The following is a 14,729-nucleotide window of genomic DNA, read 5'->3' on the forward strand; positions in this document are numbered from 1 at the left end:
AGTCCAACCCTCACTGGGAACAGGTCCGACTTACTACCGGCTATGCGGACCAAACTCGCGCTCCTCTGGTAAAGGGACTGAATGGCCCTCAACAGAAAGCCACCCCATACTCCTGGAGCGTCCCCCACAGGGAGTCCCTGGGGACACGGTCATAAGCCTTCTCCAAATCCACAAAACACATGTGGATTGGTTGGGTAAACTCCCATGCCCCCTCAATCACCCTTGCAAGGGTATAGAGCTGGTCCACAGTTCCACGGCCAGGACGAAAACCACATTGCTCCTCCTCAATCTGAGATTCAACTATCGATCAGACCCTCCTCTCCAGTACCTTGGAGTAGACTGAGGCTGAGGAGTGTAATCACCCTATACAGGTGCTGGCCAGTAAATTAGAATATCATCAAAAGGTTGAAAATATTTCAGTAATTCCATTCAAAACGTGAAACTTGTACATTATATTCATGCAATGCACACAGACCAATGTATTTCCGATGTTTATTACGTTTAATTTTGATATTTATAGGTGACAACCAATGACAACATCAAATCTGGTATCTCAGAAAATTAGAATATTCTAAAGGCCAATGAAAAAATGTTTGTTTCTCTAATGTTGGCCAACTGAAAAGAATGAACATGAAAAGAATGTGCATGTATAGCACTCAATACTTAGTCGGGGCTCCTTTTGCCTCAATAACTGCAGTAATGCGGCGTGGCATGGACTCGATCAGTCTGTGGCACTGCTCAGGTGTTATGAGAGCCCAGGTTGCTCTGATAGTCGTCTTCAGCTCCTCTGCATTGTTGGGTCTAGCGTATTGCATCCTCCGCTTCACAATACCCCATAGATTTTCTATGGGGTTAAGGTCAGGTGAGTTTGCTGGCCAATCAAGGACAGGGATACCATGGTCCTTGAACCAGGTGCTGGTGGTTTTGGCACTGTGTGCAGGTGCCAAGTCCTGTTGAAAGGTGAAGTCTGCATCCCCATAAAGTTGGTCAGCAGCAGGAAGCATGAAGTGCTCTAAAACTTCCTGGTAGACGGCTGCATTGACCCTGGACCTCAGGAAACAGAGTGGGCCAACACCGGCAGATGACATGGCACCCCACACCATCACTGACGGTGGAAACTTTACACTGGACCTCATGCAACGTGGATTCTGTGCTTCTCCGCTCTTCCTCCAGACTCTGGGTCCTTGATTTCCAAAGGAAATGCAGAACTTGCTTTCATCAGAAAACATAACTTTGGACCACTCAGCATCAGTCCAGTCCTTTTTGTCCTTGGCCCAGGCGAGACGCTTCTTGCGCTGTTTCTTGTTCAAGAGTGGCTTGACACACGGAATGCGACACCTGAATCCCATGTCTTTCATGAGTCTCCTCGTGGTGGTTCTTGAAGCGCTGACTCCAGCTGCAGTCCACTCTTTGTGGATCTCCCCCACATTTTTGAATGGGTTTGTCGTCACAATTCTCTGCAGGGTGCGGTTATCCCTAGAGCTTGTACACTTTTTTCTACCACATTTTTTCCGTCCCTTCGCCTGTCTGTTAATGTGCTTGGACACAGAGCTCTGCGAACAGCCAGCTTCTTTAGCAATCACCTTTTGTGTCTTGCCCTCCTTGTGCAAGGTGTCAATGATTGTCTTTTGGACAGCTGTTAAGTCAGAAGTCTTCCCCATGATTGTGGTGCCTTCAAAACAAGACTGAGGGACCTTTTAAAGGCCTTTGCAGGTGTTTTGAGTAAATCAGCTGATTAGAGTGGCAGCAGGTGTCTTCTATATTCAGCCTTTTCAGAATATTCTAATTTTTTGAGATACCAAATTTGGAGTTTTCATTAGTTGTCACTTATGAATATCAAATTTAAATGTAATGAACATTGGAAATACATTGGTCTGTGTGCATTGCATGAATATAATGTACATGTTTCACGTTTTGAATGGAATTACTGAAATATTTTCAACCTTTTGATGATATTCTAATTTACTGGCCAGCACCTGTAGTTGGAACACACTCTCAGGTCACCCTTCTTAAAGATGGGGACCACCACCCCGGTCTTCCACTCCACAGGAACTGCCCCCGATGACCATGCAATGTTGCAGAGACATGTCAGCCATGACAGCCCTACAACATCCATAGCCTTGAGATACCCAGGACGAATCTCATCCGCCCCCGGGGCTCCGCCGCTGTGTAGTTGTTTGACTACCTCAGCAACTTCTGCCCCCGAGATTGGACAGTCCATCCCCAAGTCTCCCGGCTCTGGTTCCTCCTCGGAATGCGCATAGGTGGGATTGAGGAGCTCCTAATTCACATAAATACAATTATACATATTACTGTACATTTTGGATTTCATCATCTGATTATTTACAGCAAAAATCTGCATTAGAATGACCAATCTGGACCCATTACTGTGTAACATGCTACGCTTTAAACCAAAATAAAATAGCATTCATGTGAAATAACTGAGTTGTGAGTCAGTAATCCACTTTTGTCTTCACCTTGCCCAAACTAACCATTTGACTGTCACGCCCTAATCTCCGTTTCTCCAAAATGAGGCTGTTAAAAGAGCTATTCAGATTTTAATTCTTCATAACAGAACTACGGAAAGCCACTTTCCATTAAATGATCTTTGAGAGTCTAATATCATGTTAAATTCATCTGACACTTGAAACAAATTCAGCTGCAGGTTAATATCTACGTGTCATGTATGTATTTGAACATGCATTCATAGATAATGAGACCCAGCATGACTGGGTTACAGAGGACATGGCATTTAAATATGACATCATGTCTAAGGGTTTGGCTCTTTTTGTGCAACATGACCCAATTAATCGGACAATTAAACAGGAACTCAAAGTACTTGGTTCAGATTAGGTTGATTTAGTGCTAAACCTCACACATCAGACCATTTAAGCCAAATATACACTCTGAAAGGTAGTCAGTTTGAAAGCAGTGATTACTAATAATTAATTACAGTTTTACCCACTCACGGCTGTAAATTGACAAATGAAAGAAGGAAGGGAAAAAAAGACTGTGCTGGTACTATTCTGGTCTCACCGAATTCCCGACTGCTGTGTCTACCTAAAGTGGTGATCTCCCTTTGGGATGTGTAGTGCTGTGAGGCAAAGATAACTGGTTCTTATCTCGATCTGCTCAGTCAGGTATGAGAGCTCCTTGCCCAGGGGAACGCCAGCAATGAGCCTCAACAGCACAAAGGGGAACAGAATGCAGAATCATTTTCCTTTCCTTGTTCCTTGGATCTGTTTGTTCTAATTATTTTGATCATGTGTTGTTTTTTTCTTCTTTTACTTACAGACCTCATCGCCATGGATGTGGATCATTGCTCTGCCTGTTTTGAACAAAAATCAGACAGGAAAGGGGATTACAAACCGGCAGAGTTGTGACTCAAGCTGAGCGGGCCTTGTTCACTCTGCCTCCTGTTGGAAACTCTGATACAAGTCCTGCCTGGTCTGTGTGTGCAAACAGCAGGACACAAACACGAGCAGCTCAGCCAAGTGTGTCAGCCGTATCAGTCTGAGTTACAGACCGAGAGATAAACAGGTGATACTATGCTTCCAGTGCGGTGGAGCTGATTGATACATCACTTTTTCCAGCGTCTTATTTGCAAGGAGACATTAAAAAGAGGGAGAAAAACACCTTGAAGAATATATGTGTCCGCTCAGTTCAAGACCCATTCACTGGTGTTGCCATGATTAAAAAATATCTGCTGACAAGGTTTTGGATCACTATTTTGTTGAAGAAATAGCATTTTTGACCAAAACATTTGGAATTTTAAACAGCTTCCATTAGGCTCAGCTGAACTTGATGTTTGTTACTAAACTCAAGTTTGCAGAAAACTACCTGTGGAGCACCTCATGTGTCTATCTTAGGGCAATGTTGGTTTAATATTTTGTACAATCATGAAGCATCTCTTTTCACTGCTGAGGTGTGAAGGGGTGAGATTTAAAAAAAAACCTACAATTAAAAAGTGGCTAAATCCTCAAAACATTAACTCAGACATTTACAATGATCTCAATAATTCCAAACAGCTCAGCGCTGTCGGCTTCTGGCAAGACTAAATGCTAAAACAACAATTTTCTCCTTTCCACAGTGATTTTTTTGGTACTTACTGACCAAGATTTTGCATTGATTACACATGCAGTATCTGTCACGTTTTGGGGATGTTTAGGACCCAAATATGCAGCAGCCCAGGATGACACGAGGCAGGAGATGATGTAAAGTAAAATCCTTTATTTTTGAAGGATGAACAAAATAAATCCAAAGGCAGCGAGCCTAAAGTCCAAAACTCCAAAGCAGGAGAAACAAAGCTCACCAAGAGCACGAACAAACGCTGACAGAATACAAACACAATGGACCGACAAGACACTGAGACAAGACAGGGCTTAAATACACAGGGAGGATGAGAGGGAGATGAGCTGCAGGTGTGTGGGGTGTGGGAGGAGGACCAGGTGAAGGCAATGACTAAATCAGGGAGGACGAAGAAAACACTGGTGGGAAAAAAAACACACTAAATACTGAAAGGCTGTAACAAAGGAAAATGGCCTAAGAGAAAAGCAAAAGACCAGAAATCATGAACCATGACTAATATACTAAGGGGAAGCTGGCACTAAAGAAAAACACCATAGAAAGAAACAACAGGGGCGTGGCTAAGAGGGGGCCAAGAGAGCACAGGACCTGTGAAAGGGATGTCTGAGGGGGGTACCTAGAGGGCAAATGGGGAACACCAGAGCCCCCTTCAGACAGGCCATGAAAAACGGAAATGTTCCGGACTCTGTCCGTAAGACCTTTGTGTCTGAATACAAACACCCGGATGACGTGTTCCGGAATTTATCCGGACGAAGCCCCTAGTAACAGGTCCGGACATGTTACGGACAGGGTGGCTGCTTCAGACTAGTGAGGTAGAGTTCCGGACAAGGGGGAGGGAGAGGAGGAGGGGACCGGGGGATGCTATGTGCACCTAGATAGCCTGCTGCTGTAGCATGCGGCGAACCACGGCAGCTCGCCTCCTACGGTACCGCCTAGACGCGCGACAGAGCGCTTCACACCGCTTCAGTGATTCCTTTAACCATTGAGCTTCATCATCCAGGTCTCTTATGCGTCTTCGTGTGCACAGAATTATGCTTAAGCGCCTCGTGATTTTTATCTTGAGAGGCGCTATAGAAATGATATTTTCTTCTTCTTCTTCTTAACAGACATCTGGAACTTTTCCCTGCTGTGTGAACGCAGCCGAAAGGACAAGTTCCGGTACAAAAGTGGTGTGTCTGAAAACACAGTTCCGGTTAAAAACCGGATTGAATTGTCCACAAATGTTCCAGAATGTCTATCTGAAAAGGGCTCAGGAGACACATGAGGAAGACGCAGACATGACACATGAGGGCACTAGAAGACACAAAAGGAGCACCTAGAGAGGATGGAGAAACACCAGGAGGCACATGAAGGAAGGGGCAGACGCAGACCATGACAGTATCATAACAACACATGCCTGTATTAATCATTGTATTGCATAAACACTTATTTTTATACACATTTATTTATTTTTGCTAAATATGTTTTGTGCCTTTAATGTATTCTACATTGTGTGCAGTCTGGCTTCTCTATACATTTTAACTCCTAAATATGTTGCTCCTGGCATTCCAAAAGCTGAATGTCTTGATAAAAAAAACATCACTCAAAGGATGAACAGGGTGAAAAGGGTGACATATTGGTTACCGTTGTTCAGTCCAATTCGCATGGGTAGATGTAACATAGGTACCATGTCTAACATGATTTCCTTGTGTTATTTAAACAAAAATAAATCATTAGTCAGATTAAAGTAATAAAAAAATTGAAACATACTCCATACACCTAACTGAAATCCTTATAGAGAATTTTATTGAGTGAACAAAAAGTAAAAAGGTTAAGTCAGTTTGATATTCTTGGGTTACTACTTACTTACCATTGTTTAGTCCTGTTTGATTTGTTGGCAAATGTAACATATAGGTACAATTTTTCTAATGTGATTTGTTTGTGCTATTTAAATTATGATAAAAACATTTGGTGCTTACTGGTAATTTATTACGGTAAATAACTCCTCTCGTCAGTTGTCACTTAAACAAAAGTTAAGTGTCAGAAATGTACAAATGTTTACCCATTTGGTGTAAAGCTTTAGGGAGAAAAGCAGAAACTGAATTTTATACCAGGAAGGTCAAAGTGACTTAACACTTTAAGTGCAAACACAAACAAACATGCTTCAAGTTAAACAAAAACATGTTTAATAAAAATGAAGCCATTACAACTTTAGTCTATTTGTTTGAGCTGAAAAAGAATGATTCATACTAAGAAATAAAGAATAAAACAGTCTGCAACATACATCACCACACAGACTTTTCAGCACACTTTTTGTTTCACATTGAGAACCTTAGTGGAAATTCAAAGCAAACCTTTAAATTAATCTGTTGTTTAACTCCAAAACAGCAACAACTAGAAGTTGTAGATAAAACACAAGATTACTATTTTTAATATAAAAAATTTACAAACATTTGGCTTCAGCTCCATTTCCATAAGAACAACCACACAGTCACTATTGAGTTGGTCCACTAACCCAACTGGACCAAAAGCACTTTCTGTTATTCTCTGTATGCTAGCATGAGGATGCTATACTTTTAAAACCCTGTTGAGTGGGCTTCATCCTAATAACTATTTAAAGTTAGAATATGGAACATTTTAATAAATAGCTATATTTTAAAAAATAACAATACCTCCAAGAGCGTTCCGAGGGGTGCAGATGTACAGTTTCTCCTTTAAAGCTATATTCAAAAAGATAAATAATCCCATTTTTATTCTGTTGGGCACGACACTGAGTTTATGTTTACATCTACTAGCCACTAGAGAGTAACGTTGCACTAAAAAGTCCACTCAACAAGGCAATGTTGGGACTGTGTAAAATGGCAGACTTGACAAGTCAAGCAGTCGATTCTGAGCCCAGAAGATGTTCTAACGGTAAATACTGTTGTAAAATAAATGCATTAGTAGAAATGAGCCCTTATCCTGTACGATTTGTCTCTGAACATGGCGAAGGAACGTGTCAGCAGTGAACCAACATCCCAGAGGCTGAAAATTAGTCCTGTTGTTGCAATACCACCTCTGAACATCAGAGTTCGCCAAATTGTCCGTGTTCCATAGTCAAGCTCAGACGATACCAATAAATTTGAAAATATCGGAACATATCAGTATCAGTTATCAGTCATGACACTACTTTTACATACCATACACATAATATACATCAAACTCTTCAGCTACTTCTCTGTCGAAGGTTGGGCTCCTCACAGACACCTCTGTCATCGGTTTTCTGCTCGACAGGTAAGCTAAAGTTCAGCATGCTATTTGGAGTAATTTGCTTCAGATTACTGCTAGAAGAAGTTATCTACGACTCTGTCATAACTTGCCAGGGAAGAACTGTTTCATTCTGATCAAAGAATAAACCTAGTGGTAATTTGCAGAGAAGTTTATCTTAATATACATAATTGATCCAACGGGGGGAAATCATAAGCTATGGAAACATAAACAAATCAGAAAATGAATAAGGTGCAGAGACAGACAGTACAATGAGGATGGAAGAAGAAATAAGTAAAATAAAATGCAACAAATTTGAATATAAAATGAACTGCACATAAATAAATATAAATGTGACATTGTTGAAGAAACAAAAATCTTCTTTTCTGGCGTGAGCGTGTGCTGCAAGCCCGGCAACTACTTGTAAACAGAGCGTGCACGAGGATAACTGGGCGTTCTCTCTCATAATCGTTTTTTGTTTCAAAACGTGGACAGGGTGGTTCTTTCCTGAAATTCAGAAACATCCTCCGTCATATTGGATATTGGTGAAAAAGTCCATTTCGAGCCAGCTGGGCATATCATGGACTCCTGGAAACAGTGGAACCTGATCTGCTTCTCTCAACTGTCTGTAGAGGATTCTGAAGACGTCTGGATATTCGTGGTGTTGGTGTCAGGTTTCTTGCTGTTTGGCCTGAGCGGTTACCTGGCTTACCGGAAAATTAATGAACTTTCGAGGAATATTGGCTCAATCCCGGAGCTCAGGGATGGATTACACCGCGCTGTGAACGCACAAACTCATAGAATTGTTGAGATGAGTCGTAAGCTTGGAACTTTGGCTGAGATTCAGGCTCTGGCATAGAAGGTGGATTCGATCAAAGAGAGAGTTGACGGGACAGCACGGTTGGGAATAGATTAATTTACACCATTATTGGATCGAGAGGAGTTGGAGACCAACAGAACTTTAAGACAGAGAGGAAATGATCTCTGTCTGGCCCCAAAACAAGTTCTTATCTGAATCTGGTGCCCTTGAGCCTGTGAGGCTGAAGTGATTACTCCCCCTCAGAAGAAATGTGGAATACTGCCGTCGCCATGGCAACTCAGTCTCCCTATCCCAGCCTGGGCGGGACTGAGACCGGTGAAGGTCGTGGAACCGTTTCCAGGACCCAATTACCTCCCTTCCCTGTCCAAACAGAGGTGACAAGCACTGCTCATTGCGGCTGCATGCACTGATGTGAGGAGAGTCCCCAACCCTCCTTCCCCACCTAGTGGTCACTTATGTTGTGTGTTATCTGAAGTCTGTTGCATTTCTGTCTGAGGTGTTTTTTGCATAGCAAAGCTGCCCTCCCTGTGGAGGGTAACTCTGAAATGCCGTTTTTCCTCCACCTGAGTCAATCCTCATATAAACCCTCTGATCTCTATTAAGGTAGCGCAACTTGGGTTGCGAATGACTACAGTCACCGTTTCTTGTCATGTGTCTATGCCTATGTATGTATGTATGTCTGATCTCAGAATTGTGTGTACTGAAACACTAATTTCCCTCTGGGATTAATAAAGTATCTTTGAATTTGAATTTATTAGTAATAATTATTGACTAGAAAAGTACAGCAGTTCCCCGAGACCAACAACCAGATGGTCCAATAGTTGCTTTTGGTCCACTGGTGGAGGTTTTAGGACAATTGCAAGAGAACCAAAATATTAATTGTTTTTATTTTTTTTATCTTCACCATATATTTTTGTTAGAACGTTGTTAACAGGCAAGGTAAAATGTAAGTTAATTTGTTTTCCAAATTTGCCATTGCAGCTTTAATCTTGCCGTTTTTCTTTCCAGAGATTTCCTCATGTGTTCTGATTTGTGTCTTTGCTGTTTGCAGCATTGCTTTTCCATCCTAAATGACACATAAAGGTTATTCTTATTCTTAAGTTAAGTCATTTTAAATTAACTTCATAACTAACGTTGCTATAAATTGATTTATTTGGTTTATATTGATCTTTTTCATGCTTGTTTATCAGGAAATTCCTCCAGATTCATTCTCTGTAGCTTTTGTGTGTACATCAGTGTCACAGTTGGCTGTGGTTTTAGAAATGGGAAGCAGTTTCCAGAAGAACAAAGAAATACTTTAATGAAAAGGAAATCAAAGGTGAACAAGGGACAGGCAGCACAGGAGGTGATAGAAGAAAATATGACAAGATCCTGAAGCAAACGAGGGAGACAACTATAAACCCAAAACTACTCAAAATATAAAAAACTGCAAAAATCACAACAAAAATTTTAATTTTTATAATAACGATGCTTCTATTCCGCATCAGTGTGCTGGAGGACAGGGATTTATATGGAATCTTTCATTTAAAAAACATTTAAAGGCTAAAAAACAAAAACATGTCAGTGTTTTAGTGCATAGCTGCCTGCAGCTATAAAGGCTGTTGACTCGTTGTGTCTCATTGGACAACCTTTCCAGGCGTTTTCCACCCAGAGATTGTGTGAGCACTCACTCTGACAGCTTCTAGTGCTTCACCACTCCTTTCTTATAGCGCCTAGGAATAATTACTGACTTGTGTTTGCCCTCTGATACTTGCCAGCTCTTCCCACCTACAAACACAGCTGATAAGACCCAGCTGCAGCATACTCTGTCTCCTGCTTGAATAAAAACCTCTGTTCACCCACCTTTTATTTTCAGAGTGGAATCACGGTTGAACAATTGTTTGAATTCATGGAACATATCGAGACAGCTGAGTCAGTCGCTCTGTGATTAATTATGGAGAAACCCAGAGGAGGAGGATTTAGTCTTCAATTAACAGGTGGCAGGTATCCTGGCTCACAGCTACGTTTACCAAGCCTCAGATCTATTGTTAGTGCTGCCACCGAGAGAGGACACATTTCGCAGAGGCCGAGCTGATCCAGTTTGGTCCTGTCATGTCTGATTCTGCTCATCAGCAGACAACTCGAAGAACGGACCAGAATGATTTGACGTCATCAGCAGCAGCGTGCACAGAAAAAAAGCCTGCTCCACACCTTGTGCTGCAGAGGAGGTGTATTTTGGTCAGAGTTGCCTCGTGGTGTCAAACACGTCACAGTCTGGTGTGAACCACGAGCAGCGGAGTCAAGTTCTCCAACTCCCTGTCAGAACAGCCACTCATCCAACTGATTCTCTGACAGCGTCAAACTTCTGACAGCTCGAAAACACTCTGATAAATTAACGTTGCCCACATTAACTTTGTTTAAAACTGAGTTGGCTTTACTTTTCACCTAAAATACACAACTCCCAGCGGAAAGTTGCAGATTAGAGGCAGTTTGCCCATGAATCTCAACATAAACCTCTTTCATTGGATTTCTTATTAAACAGCAGAGGGAGTCGATTTTAAGAGCAAGGATGGCAGCGAAGCATCAGTTTTATCAGTAATTAGTTGGAGAAGAGGACGTAACGCTCTGCGTGAAATAAATAATCACGTTACGGACAAGAACACTTGTATCGGATGTTTATTGGTAAAATATCTCAATGCCTTTAACAATCCTGTCATCTGTGGATAGATCTCGAACATTTGATTGCTGACAGGCAATTAAGACACTTCCTATTCCAGTATCCAATTAAAGCCTTCACAACAACTCCTAATAAAAGGGCTGTAGAGTTGATAAGCAACCAATTCTGAGGCTTGTGGCCTCTGCTTCATTAGGAAGATGTTGAGCTAAAACAGAAAATTCAACACGGCGGACATCAAAGTGCCCCCTCTGCAAAATGAGTAACAAACTCCTTATTAGATATGCACCGATCTCCTAGGATACAGCCGACATACACAATGATCACCCAGCAAAACTGTTGGCTGTATAATGCGCCTGAATAATGCTCAACTCAATTACTGCTCGCCAGAAGGGCAGGTGTTGGTTCACACGGCGAGATGGGAAAGAACAGAAGAAGCGATGGAGGAGAAGGAGGCAGAGGAGGAGTGGAACCGTTTCAAAATTCCTAGTATGAGAAAGTAGCACTTTTCAATATGAAAAGATCAAAGTGTCTGGAAATGTGTTATACTTCATGGGCTATAATCTCAAGTGGATGATAGGGTAAAAAAAAAAGGAAAAATCACTCGCAGCATATGTGAGGGTTGGTGGGATTTTAAGCTGCACTGGTAAAATCTGCCAAGGTAAGAGCGGTCCAGTGCAAAGCTGCAGCAGGGTTCGTGCCAGTTTATTGCTGTCGCAGCCCACACGTTCGCTTGATACGATCGCAGAGACACCAAATGCCACAAGAATGTCAAACTCGGTCTTTACAGAGACAACCACCACAGAGAGGAAATGCGACAGCACCACAACAACAGGTGATGAGTGTGCTGGAGGAATCCCACTCTGTGTCCAAATCAAAATGGGGCTGTCGAGAAGAAGGGGGGGAAAAGGGATTTACGGCTGCATGTTTGCAACATGCTTTGTTTAGTATTCTAATCAGATTTTAACCTGAGAGCATCAAAGAAAGCATGATACTTAAGATAACAGCAGCAGGGAAAAGAAGCTGTTCCACGAAGACAGAAAAAGGGTAAAAGTGTAAAACCAACAAATCAACAGTTTTGGGGTGTTAGGTGTCAGACCATTTCTTGGTACCAGTTTCCCAGCAACCGGCGAAGGCTTCAGGAGGTTGCTGCTCCTAGCCATGTATTCCCAATAAAGCAGCAAATTGACATTTTTACCGTTTTCATTATTGCATGGAAATTGTAAAGAAAAATAATGTTTTTTGAGGTATTTTTTTGTGAATGTTGTCACCTTTGAAAGGACAATTAGTTTGGTTTTTATGATATGAGGTCCGCACCTTTATTATTTTTATTCTAAAATTTTGAATTTCAAAATTTGCTGTGTATTAAGTCGTTATTAATCATCAATACTTAAACTGAATTGTTTATTTTTGTTTTAATACAGAAAATAGCAAACCAAAAAGATATTAAGGCTAACTTTGGATCAAATCATGATTATTATGATGCATTTAAAAAGCCAATAGGAAGTGAAATCCATGTTTAATGTCAGGTTTCAGCTCGATTTCCCCTCTTTGTTAAGATCTTTGCTGATTCCCACCCTCCTCTGATAAGTCTGCAAAGCCAGACATTTAATCTGCACATGCTTTTAAAAATAAACACGGTGGTCTGGCACCAGAATAATTAAGTCCAGATAGAATTTGTTCATTATGATCATAATTCCATTTTCCTTTTTTCTCAAATTAACTTGTCATTTGTTTATATTTCCAAACCTTCTTGTGATATTGGTCATCCACTTTTTGCTCTTCAGGAGAAACCTGACTGAGTTTCCAAACCGGTAATTTATATGTGTCCTTTGTCGGGTGTATAAATAGTCCCAGAGCTATAGACTTTCTAGCCTGATGAGTAAAAAAATCTCACATTGCAGACAGAAGAAAAGGTTATATTTAGAACGGAGGGAGGAAGGGCAGCAGCTGTGATGTAAGATATCTGAAAATGGAAAGTGCTCCCAGGGGTGACAGTGCTTAAATTATTTATTTCCCCCTATAATATACCTCAGACGACAGCATTGTGGGGGCAAAGACCACACCATATGAGGACCATTGACGTCTCAGCAGCTCACGGTGCTAATGAGTGTGTCTAAACCTTGGCCTTGGTCCGATCCCCCTGCAGACAGCAGCTCTGTGCATAATGCTAATCAGTTGCACCAAAATTTAATTCCACATCATCTGGCATTTAAAAGCTGCTTTTTTTGATTATCTATTAAATACATTTTCTGAAAAATGCTCAAAGTTCTGCATGCAAATCATAATCTGATAGATTATCAAGACTAAAGAGAGAAGATCTAAATAACAGATAAACACACCATTTGACGTGGTGACGGCGATATGTGCTGTCTCATAACAGCCACCTCCATGTGCCTTGTAAACAGCACATCCTAAGGGAGTGAGAAGCCAATCACAGGTGAGAAATCACTGCTGGCATTGACAACCGGAGTCTTGAAACGTCAGGTGTTTGGATGGGTACAAAAAGTGATTAGTCCCATCTCAGAGCAGCGGGGAAAAAGAGTAAAGGGGTCAAAGAACCAGTGTGTGACTGTGAAGCTTGCGTGAAGGAAGAGGGAAAACACACCACCTTCTAAAGCTTTTCCTTATAAAATCCATGAAATCCTTGGTGTCATAGTGGGAATGTTGTGAGTCTGATTTACCTGTTCCTTGCAGTGCTGAGAACATCACTGTTCTCATTAGAAAATGCCTCTGTGCTGTCTCATAGCAACCTAAAAATAGAAATGCCCATATTAGGCTCTATAGCAGTGACGGCTGTTACAAGTTTTGCCCTCTTTAATTGAGCCATGTAAACAGTTGCAAAATATATATCCTTCAATATGTTGAGGAGGGAGACGCGTGTTGAGTTGAATCAATAACGAGGAATTAACTGATCTTTGAAACTTATTTTTCTAGAAATGAATATTTGAGTGATTCTCATTTTCTGTAAAACACATTGATGCTCAATATATTTGCTGTGACCTTCGATTCATGTTGTTTAAACAAAAAGTGATGAAATGCATAAAAATATATGTATTCATGATTTGTGACGGATGTGTGTTCCCATGATCCAAAAAGCCTCAATATACAACACCAAAAAAATGTTGCCACCTAGATTTACCTAAGCAATGGGTAGAAGCCTCCTATTGGATAATTACTGCATGGGTGATCATCTTTCAGTTGGCAACAAGTAATTTAACCCCAACTGGTGAAATGAGTTGCTTCTCATTTCTTAAACAACCATGTGGACACATCTGATGGTCATGGAAAAGATGTTAGTCTGTTTGAGAAGGGTCAGATTGTTGGCATGCATCAAGCAGAGAAAACATCTAAGAAGATGCAGAAACGACTAAATCTGGGTTAAGAACTATCCAACACTTTATTATAAACTGGTCTGATGAGTTCAGATGGACCCTGTTCCAGATTGATGGTGCATCAGGGTAAGAAGAGAGGCAGATGAAGCGATGCACCCATTATGCCTAGTGTGTACTGTACAAGCCTGTGGGGGCAGTGCTATGATCTGGGCTTGCTGCAGTTGGTCAGGTCTAGGCTCAGCAACAGGATGTGCTCCAAGAATGAGGTCAGTTGACTACCTAAACATTCTGAATACCCAGGTCATTCCATCTTCCCTGATGACACGGGCATATTCCAAGATGACAATGCCAGGATTCATTGGGCTCTAATAGTAAAGAATTGTTCAGGGAGCATGAGACATCAGAATCACACATGGATTGGCTACCGCAGAATCCAGGCCTTAAGCCCATTGAGACTCTTTGGGATGCGCTGAAGAAGGCTTTGTGCAGCGGTCAGACTACCATCATCAATGCTAGATCTTGATGAAACATTAATGCAACTCTGGATGGAAATCTGGTGACGTTACAGAAGCTTATCGAAACAATGCAACATTGAATGTGTGTCGTAATC

This window comes from Nothobranchius furzeri, chromosome 4 (genome assembly GCF_043380555.1).
Source record: "Nothobranchius furzeri strain GRZ-AD chromosome 4, NfurGRZ-RIMD1, whole genome shotgun sequence".
Classification (NCBI taxonomy): Eukaryota; Metazoa; Chordata; class Actinopteri; order Cyprinodontiformes; family Nothobranchiidae; genus Nothobranchius; species Nothobranchius furzeri.